This window comes from Cupressus sempervirens, chromosome 5 (genome assembly GCF_028749045.1).
Source record: "Cupressus sempervirens isolate cs-2001-9-10 chromosome 5, ASM2874904v1, whole genome shotgun sequence".
Taxonomy (NCBI): Eukaryota; Viridiplantae; Streptophyta; class Pinopsida; order Cupressales; family Cupressaceae; genus Cupressus; species Cupressus sempervirens.
Window position 1 is genome coordinate 405,691,065 of NC_143122.1, and position 10,397 is coordinate 405,701,461.

A 10,397-nucleotide genomic window follows, 5' to 3' on the forward strand; every position below is an offset into this window, starting at 1 on the left:
GCCAAGCACATGGATTTTCATGTAACTCATTCCAGTCGCTCAGAGCATTCCGCGTGTTCTGCCAATCTGCCTTTTTTATTTTAAGCAGAATGATGCCATCTTGCGAGAGGGAATGATTATCACTAAATTACTTTGAGAATTTTATAACAAAATAATATCTTAACTTCTATATTAGTAATAAGAATATTTCTCAATTATCGACTGAAAAAAATCACTACGAATAATTAATACATTTACCATTATTTCTAAAATACATTTTTTGATTGTCTGGCCTGGATCGATATCAACCCAACCTATAAAAGGGTGCTTTCATGATGCTATTACAGTCAACGGGGTTCATTTTTGCAACAGATCTAAATGATAAGTGATCTCCTATGCCTCACAAAGGCCTGTCATCTTCTTCTGACCAGCATATCAGATATAAATTTAATGGGCAAACAACTTAACATCGTCAATGACCGGACCACAGAGTGAACTCATATCATCATTCCTCACATGATAAAATGTACTGTAGAACACCACGCTAGTTTTTGCAGAAACTGCTTTGAAGGCGAGTTGGGCACTTTTGAAGCCTCCGGTGCCCTTCGATTCGTAGGGCACTTTCACAGTCTCTTTAGCTGCGAAAGCCTCGACAATCATGGATCCACTGCAAGTATTGCTTGCGTCTCCCGCCATAAAGCTCAGCACATAACTTTTCCCCACAATTGTCGGCACAGTCTGGGAAATGGAGCTCTCTTTGCCCGCCAGGAGTTCCACGGCTCTTTTGCCCCCTGGTACAGAGTAATGCAGAGCATCGATGAATTTGACAGACTTGAGAGAGTCGATTATCCAGCCCGGCAGAGGCGAATTGTCGTCGTCGATGTTGGGAGGCAGGAGAACTGCATCGATGAGAGGGCCACAGGCGGGATCATCCTCCACGCCCATGGAATAATATCTTAACAGAATAATCATCTTGCGAGTGGAGAAGGAAATGAAGAAAGGTGAGCATGCAGCAAAAGCAAGTGAGAACACGGATGGGTGAGTCCAAAGGCTACAAAATCGCACTTCGCGTCTGCAATTAAACTTTCTTAAACAGCAATATAAATTTCTATCAGTTTCGCGTCTGGAATTAAACTTTCTTAAACAGCAAGTTTCCTTGATTAAAGTGATAGTTTCCCTGAGCAGAGCTCGTTTTGCCGATATTTGTCAGATTGAAATCTTATCCTTGTCTTTCATTTCCAAATGATTTCTTATAATTTCCCTTAGTCTCCTAGTAGTTATGGAATTTACTATTCACTCTCCTCGTTGGTCTGACGTTGCACAAGGAAATGTTTTGATCCTGCATTATGTTTCTTTAATTATTTGATTTTAATTCTCGCAAATTTAGAAATTTCCGGCAGCCAATTTAGAAATTTCTATTAATAATGTGACCGTTGCATCATAGCTCAATGCCATTATAAAAATCCTAGTTTTTGTACAGAACAGTTCTCCGCATTCAAACATACTTTTCACAAGCAATTCTTTTCAGTAATTGTTGTTTTTTTTTTCTAACTTTCATGGCGAGAAACAACGGAAGGAAGAGGCTTAATGAGCTCGAAGATGAGATAATTAGTGTAGCCTTTAGAGTAATGTTTATGGTTTTTTGCTTTGTAGAAATGTTTGATCAACAGCTCTTTCCAGATAGAGTCGATCACAAGCTCGGTGCTTTACTGCTTTGGTGTTTTGCTACAGTCGTCATGATTACGACTTGGCTTTGGATAGGAGCACCAGAGGACGAGGAAGACGATTATGAGGAAGAAAAAGTAGTAAGAAAGAAAAAAAATGAGGTTAAAAAAATGGTGAGAAAAAATGAAAATGAGGGAAAAGAAGTGATAAATGAAGTTAAAAAGGTAGTGGGAAAAAATGGAAATGAGGGGAAAAAAATAATAAATGTGACTAAAAAAATAGTGAGAAGAAATGAAAATGAGGGGAAAGAAGCAATGAGCATAGAAGAAGGTGTGGTAAAACAACTAACAAAGAAATTAGATTCAAAAAAATTGAATCTTCTAGAAGGGGATACTCGACACAGTTGGGAATCTACTGCTCACCGGAGGGTTACTTTTGCGCTAGACCATTCTGTAGAAGAGGTGAACTCCAAGAAAATGTCAAGCAATAGGCATGATGTTCCTAAATCAATAAAGGAGTCAGATCCACCATGTTTGCATCTTCAAGAGTCGGGTTCTCAACCTGCTTGGGAACCTACTTCTCAACCAAAGGTTACGACCCAGCTAGAACATTCGGTAGGAGAGGTGAACACCTACAAGAAAATGCCCACCATTCCACATAGTGTCCATCAACCAGCATCTTCTCCTAGATCTCGTACAATAGAGGTAAATTATTAATGTGCAGTGAATTTGATTTTTTAATAAACTTAAAATCTGGTTTCTATTGGATTTTTTAGTTATTAGTTTATATTTTACTGTTATATATATGGATTTAAATTTTAACAAATTTAAAATCTAGTTTCGATTGGATTTTTAATTATTAGTTTTTATTTATATATTTATTTTATGTTCAGTGCAAAGTAGAAGTGCCTCTAAGAAGATCTACAAGAATTCGTAGTAAAGTTATGTTGGGGGAGGTAAATTTATTTTCTTATTAGTTTTTTCTCATTTGAAATCTATATTTTATTGAGTTTTTCAGTCATAATTTTTATACTAATGGAATATTTTTTATTGTCCTTAGTGTAAAATAGAAGTAGCCCCCAAAAAACAAGGAAATAAAGCTAGGCCAAAAGAGGTAAATTTCTCTCTTTTAATACATTTAAATTTTTTCCCTCAATTTTAAAACTACTTTTATTCAAATTTTCAGTCACTAGTTTTCATATTTATTTGGTATATTCCTTGTTGTATTTAGTGTAAAGCAGAAGTAGCTAAGCGAAGATCAAGGAGAATTAGCAAAGACATGACCCAACCATGAACATGACACTACAAATAACATGAAGGGGATGCATGGAGAGGATGATTACACTACAATATTTCATTTAATTTTTTACTTTTAACTTATTCTAAAATATTTGAGTGAATGATTCCATTTAATTAGAGTGGAAATGTTAGTATCTTTTTGTGAACTTTCATTTTGTTGTATTTAGGTAATTTTTTCCCCTAAATTAACTTCATTTTTTTGGGATTCAGAGTCCTTTTTTAGTTGACTTTTTCAATCATTATTTTATATATTTAATAGGTTTGTCTTCATTCATTACTTTCTATATTTAATGGGTATTACATGTGTCTTACAGAATCATCCTCCAAAGATATAGCAAAATTCACTATAAAGTCATGTATAAAGGTTTGAAAAAATCTCATATTTATAATCTATTTTGTGTAGTTTACTCAATCATTATTTTTCATATTTAGTGCATTCTTTTTTGTTTCAATTTTTTAGTCATTTTATATACTTTTAATATATTTCATGAGAATTTGTTGTGTTTAGAAGATCTACCAAGGGTACCAAGATATGCAATTAATGTGAGGAAAAGTATAATGTTATGCTTTGTCACTTCTTAAGTTTAATTCAATTTCTTCCACTCAAAAATAATTTCAGTTTACATGAGTTTTTAAGTATTTTAGAAATATGTCATAAAACATCATTCTTCTTACACTAATAGTATACAAAATGAATATTTCATATTAAGAAGAATTGAAAAAAAAGAAATTTTAATAAATTGAAAAAATATGTTTTATGTGTGTTAAGTTCATTAAATTATAAATTTTGAAAAATTAAATATGTTATCTTACCTTTCACATGTTTTTCAAGAGATTTGATGTATTAAAGGATATTTAGAGCCATAGATTAAAATATTTATTCAAATTCTTCAATTTGAATAATCTATATTAATCGTTTGCATTAATGGTATTTTTTTAAAAACTTGATATTGTCTCTTATATAGATAAAGCTAAAAACCTTGATAACTTGTTTTGTTTAGTGTAAATAACATAGATCTACCAAGGCTACCAAGGTATGCAATTAATGTGAGGAATTTCTTGTACGTATGAATAATTTCATTTGGTATGAGTAACATGCTATTTTGATTAAATTATCTAGGATGTTTTAAAAAGTGATTTTTTTTCAAAAAGGAAACTGATAGAATGATTTGTTCCAACCGTTTCTAATGCTCTTGATTTTGTGCAGGTTCAATGATATTCTTGATTTTAAACTATATTTTTCTAAAGAAGGTAACAGTTATTGTGCACTCTATTTTTCTAACATTTTTTACACTATTAGCATTCATGATCCAGTTACGAATTGATGGGTCAATAGATATATTTACCAATTACATTTTAGTAAGGGTTTGAATTTTGATAATAGAAATAAAACATTACAATTTAACTATCATTCTATATCATTGTTTACATTTAGAAACCAGGTTAACAAAGGGAGCTTCGATATGATTAATATTCTTCTAGGAGTTTGCTTCAAGATCTCTCAATTTTTGTGTAGATTTTACGGAGGAGATGACCTTGGTTAATCAAAAGATTGGGCTCACATATATGAGCAAAACAACATCCCTCGTGCCTATATTTTTTAACAAGCTTTATCAAGTTACATGGTATACATTCAACAACCTTCACTTTTAAGAAGTTACTTTGTTTTGCTGAAATAGAAGTTAATCGTGTGCTTGCTAAATTTTTACATGTTATCAGACATGGCCTTCAGGAAAAAATAAAGAAGATCAAGATGTTGATGGAAATTCTATCATCCCCTCAATGGCATGCATTGGATAGATTTGAAAGACTATACAGATTGATCTCAATGCAGAGACACTTTGAAGGACTCCTCTTTATTTGACAAAAAATAATGAAGAATTTAATTGTTAACTTCACTCCCCTTTCTCTTTGTTCCCTCTTCCTTCAGCTCCCCTTCTCATATTTGGTTCTAAAGTTGGGGGAGTCTCTTTTGTACGCAAATCACTCTCTCATTTCATACTTCTGATATTACCTATTTGTAATTGTATATGACAGCACAAAATGTGGGCAAGGGATTCAATTTCATAACAATCAGTGGGTGGAAGGGTGGTTCATTTTGTGACTGTCAATAGATAGTCTAAATTCTGTAATTCTTTATTTTTCAATAAAATTGAAGAATTTAAAGTTTCCTATTAGATATAAGAGTTTCAGAAAACAAAAAGAAACCAAATAGTCACCACAAATAACAACAAGGAGGCCAAGCCTCACCTAGGAAGAGTCGTATCAGCTGTACATCAAGACAAAAAGAAAAGAAGATAGATCATCTAACTAAGAACATCATAGTGAATATCCATCCAAGCAGTCCATCCTAAGGGACCCTCCATCCATATGATACTTTTACTTTTTTGAAACTGCGTCAACAAGAACAAATCCTCTTTTCTAACATTCACGTTGTTTCTGATTTCTCTGTTCAGCCTAATACAAGCTTGCTCAAAAGCCTGTAAATCATCAAGGGTTCTTCACCACTAGTATCTATGCTTCAACTCATAGTAGAAAAAGGTAGCATGCCCGTCCTGAAGGAACCTTCTTAGCCTATCCCTCTCGATCAACATAGTAACCTGACCAATTGAAAGTTTAAAGTTTACCATTGTGTAGAGCCATTTATCAATTAAAGTGGATTGATCAAACTTAAAATTATGAATTCTATTCATTGAGGAGGGTAAAAATATGTTTATAAATGTTAATAAATTACAATGAAAAGTCTACACTTAGAATTTAGAATTGGACCATCAAATGAACTTACAAATACTTAGTCTCAAGCTGAAGAAACCTATTTAAAAATTTAAAAAATAATAGAGCTAAATATAATATATTAAAACTTAATTATCATTAAAATATTTAAATTCATATTATAGATGATCATATATAAGCAATGAAAACAAATAATCAATAAGAATGTGTTATTCTTATTCTTATTATTATGATTTCAAATATATATAGTTAATAAAAAATAAAAACTAGAAACTACTTTAATATTTTGCAATCTAAAACATATACTTATGAATTTAATGAAAATATTATTAATCTTTTAATTTGTTGTTTAAAATTTGTTAATAACAAAACTACTCAAATAAATTATATAGTTATTGTATTGTAAAGATTTATTATAATTATCATTGCTAACTAACTACACGAAATTAAATTTGTTTTAACATAGGTTTATGCTTTGTATTTTCCAATATCTCATTTTCATCATTGACACATTATTTCAATTTGATACATCTTTTAGCATACTTTACATATATTTTGCTAAAGATAGGTATGTTAGGATAATGATTTACAATTATTAATAATAATAAATAGTAAAATTATGTTGCAAGGGAAAATATCACAAAAACAAATATTATACATATGTTCATCTAAAGATTAGCATGCTTTACATATAATTAGTTAAAGATAGGTATGCTAGGCTAAAGATTTACAATAATTTATAATAATAAATAGTAAAATTTTGTTGCAAGGGAAAATATCACAAAAAAAATAAATATTATACATATGTTCATCTAAAGATAGGTGTACTAGTTTAGGCTGAAGCAAAGATTAATTATTATGATTTGATTATTACTTATGCTTGAGTAGATTCAAACCCCCAAGTCCTCCCAAATAAGAGGTTCACTATTTACCATTGTGATGTATGCTCTTGCCTATTTATTGTGCATCATCTTTATGTTGTATTTTTTCTTCCATTTTTCATATCTTAATTTTCAACATTTGGGGATGATCCACAATATTTGAGGCATTTAGGCTTCCCTTCCATGTTCACCCGTTTTTAATTTTTCTTTGTCTTCATGTGTTATTCATTGGATTTAAGCTATGGGTGGCCACATGATGGTCTTTTTTCTCCTTAGAATGTCTCACACTCTACTCTACGTAGCATGGTCCATTCTAAGGGTGTTTCTTATCTAATTATCTTTCTATCTATCTGTATATTGGGAAATTGTGATCAATGATATGTCACCACTTACCACATTCACATTAAAAAGGGGATCCTAAAATTTGACTCCCTTTCAACTAAATATTATTAGCACAAACCAAAATAAATGTGTTTCCAAGTTTTGGTCTTCCTGTTTTAAGCCCGAAGTCTTTAGTATGAAAGTTAACGTGTGTCCAAGATTGATGTCTAAGTATCTTTTAGGTCACTTACTTCTCAGTTTTTCTGAGTGCTCTACTTTCTTTGTTTTCTAGTTCCCCCTTGCATTACCTTTACCCACCATCTAAGAAGGATTCCTATTTTTCTAGTGTGCATGGGTCTAGGTGATCTATTCATGGTTGGGATGTGTTCTGGCATCCTCTCAATGAGAAGTAAGTTACTTTGCATTTCATTTTTGCTACCTTTCCCTAATATTCCATGTCCCATGGATTCTAAGATTTCAAGATGTTTTTCCCCTTAAGTGAACTATATTGAGTGCATATCTGAAGAGTGAAGTTGTGACAATGATTAACAAGGTAAGAAGATGATTATATCATGCTAGAAAATGCCTACAAAGTTGTGGATCAAAGCTAGAATGAATCCCATCCAAATTTGTGGAGATAAGATCAAGTGAGCTACGAGGGAACATTAATATATGGGTTGTTTGATGCATACTCATGGAAGTGAAGTTGTTTTGTTTTGCTTCTGATGTTGTTTAAACTAGAGCCAAACCTTGGTCCCAAGGATCAAATGGTGTGAACAAGATGATGAATGAACCATTTAAGGGATCATACTCAATAAGACATGCTCAAGATCTAAATTTGAGGCCATCAAATTAAGGTGAAATAATGAAGAGTTGTTAGATGTGTTCTAGTCTGGGAAATGTTGCTAAGAAAGGGGCTTTTCATCCTAAGGCAATGAAAAAGGCCACTTCTCTAGAGGCTTTGAAAATAGAAATTCAAGTTACTCTAAAATGTGAATATCCTTAAGAGATGCTCAAAAGATACTTCTAGAAAATTTAGTGATGGAAATGTGACCCCAATATAAAAGAGATGTAGTGTTAAAAACTTTATGCAGAAAGTGAAAAAATGACATGTGCAAGCTAGTAGAAGGATTACTCCCCATTCTCCAATCTTGGATAGAAGAAAAATGGGTTTGTAGAAAAGCTAAGTTTCTTTCTCTCTCTCCTGCATACATTAACATTATCAAGTATGTCAATTGGATCTAGGTCAGCTTCTCCTATGGCTTCAGGGGGTAGGGTCGCCTCTTCTGCCGACATGGCCGCATTTGAGGTAGGTCTTCATCGTGTTGTTCGAGCTGCTCATTTCGAGCCTTCTCACCGTCATGAAGTTTCCCCTGTAATTGTATCAAACCCTATAAGGGTACTTTTAGACTTAGATACAATTGATGATATTTATAGTATGGCAAAAGAGCTCTCTACCTTTGCTACTATTTTTCACTTTCTGGGCTTTTTTCCCTCTCTTGCTAATCTTCATGCTTGGATCTCCAAGCATTGCGAACCAATTTTAGATTGTGATGTCCACATCTTTTTGATGGTTAAAGGATTTTTCATAGTAAAGTTTTAAATTGTTAAAGATAGGAAGACTATTTTGTGCGATAATAGTTTTTCATGGCATGAAAGATTTCCACTTATGGCCAAGCCATGGCATATGGATTTCGATCCGCTTATTGAATCTTTTAACAAGGTTCCTATTTGGGCCCGAATTCTGAATCTTCCAATGCATCTTTTGTCTAGATTCTATTTATGAAGCTATTGGGGATGCCATTGGAAATTTTTTATATGTGGACTCAAACACTTCGGATATTCTCCATTTGACGTGTGTTCAAATTCTTGTAGAGATGGATATTTCAAAGGGCTTCCCTAAGAAGGTTTGTTTGGAATCCTCGAGAGGCTCTTGAGCCCAAATATTGGATTATTAAGGTATCCCCTTTCATTGTAGAAAATGTCATATGACAGGTCACATTGCTACTCATTATGATGCTATGAAGACTAAATCAAGGCAACCACCTTCCTAGTGGTCAGGGGCCTCTTCTGAACACTATACAGTGGTTAAGTCCATGGATGCACCTCTGGATCTAGTGGATGATTCCTCTACTAATGATTATTTGGTGCCAGAGATAGCAGAGGATGTTTGGACTCATGGTCAGGTCCCTGTTCCTTCTCCTACCCCTACCCCTGTATTCGATGTTCCTTTTGGTCCTATTGGGGGCCAAGACCCTATACCCTCTCTTGCCCCTACCCCTATATCGAATGTTCCTCCTAGTCCTATGGGGGGGAAACTAGCTACGAGCTCTTCTAGGGAGATTGTTGTTGCTTCTAATTCCCCTAGGCTGCATTGTTCAATTTCTTCTAGGGATTGGATTACTGAGGCAGTTAAGGTGGAGGAGGATTGGACTGCGGTAAAAAGAAAGGGCAAATCATGAGCTCCATTGTAGTATTTGGCTCTCTATTTGGTTTTTTCCCTTCTAGCTAGATCTTTGGTTTTGGCTAGTGCTAGGCTTTTCTGTCACCTCGGTTACCCTTTGTTTGGGGGGTTACCAGTTTGACTTTTGTTTGTTGTATTTTTTTGTTTCTATACTTATTGAAAATATTTAGAATTTTATAGGGTTTTAGGCACCCTTCAAAACCTATTTTAATTAATCAAAAACATTATCAAGTATGTCTACATTCTGAATTCTAAAGCAAAGTAAGATGCTTCCCGAAAAGCTAAAGCATTTATGTTGTTAAGTGATTCTTAATCATATCACTTTACCTTAAGTAAAGTAATAGAGATTTCAAGAATTTAATATTGTACACACAAATGAACATAAAGTTTAAATAGTTGATAATCATGGTTGAAATTAATTTTGTTCATGTAGTACCAACGTTCTAATTCCTATACCTATTTCATCAAAAAAAATTATTGGAATTCTTTAGGATAATTGAGAGGGGGGTGAACCAATTATCCAAGGTCCAAATGTACATTTTAAAACTTTTCACAATTTAGTGAACCCACATCCATAAAACATTTTCATCATGGATGCATTCACTAGATTATGCAATCACTCAAACTTATAGGTTATTGTCAAATCAATATGCAAAAGCATAAACATGAAACATAACATATTCAATAACACATTTGACACAATGATTTAACATGGAAACTCAATTTGGGAAAAATCACCAGCAACATGCTACTAATTCTCACTCTTCTTCAAGTAATGCCCTATGAAAGGTTAACCTTGTTAAAGGTTACAATACACATTGTTAAATGTGACCTGATTAAAGGATTTTAATCACCCTGTTAGGAGTGAACCTCATTAGAGGATTTTAGATCATTCACTTGGAATGTCACCTAGTTAAAGGATTTACAAATGACTGTTAGGTCAACCTTAATCCAAAGGATTTACCGTAGACTAATACAATGATTAGAGAGTAATAGTAAGGCTTGATCTGATAGCAACTTACAATTTCATTTGCAAAATACAAATCTTTATTTTAG

The 10,397-nt window shown here is 33.1% G+C and overlaps 1 pseudogene; it reads right to left on the bottom strand.

Moving 5' to 3' along the window:
- Positions 1-202: 202 nt before the first annotated feature.
- LOC149556539 (protein BIIDXI pseudogene) lies at positions 203-1,060 on the bottom strand (annotated as a pseudogene).
- Between the last annotated feature and the right edge of the window lie 9,337 nt (positions 1,061-10,397).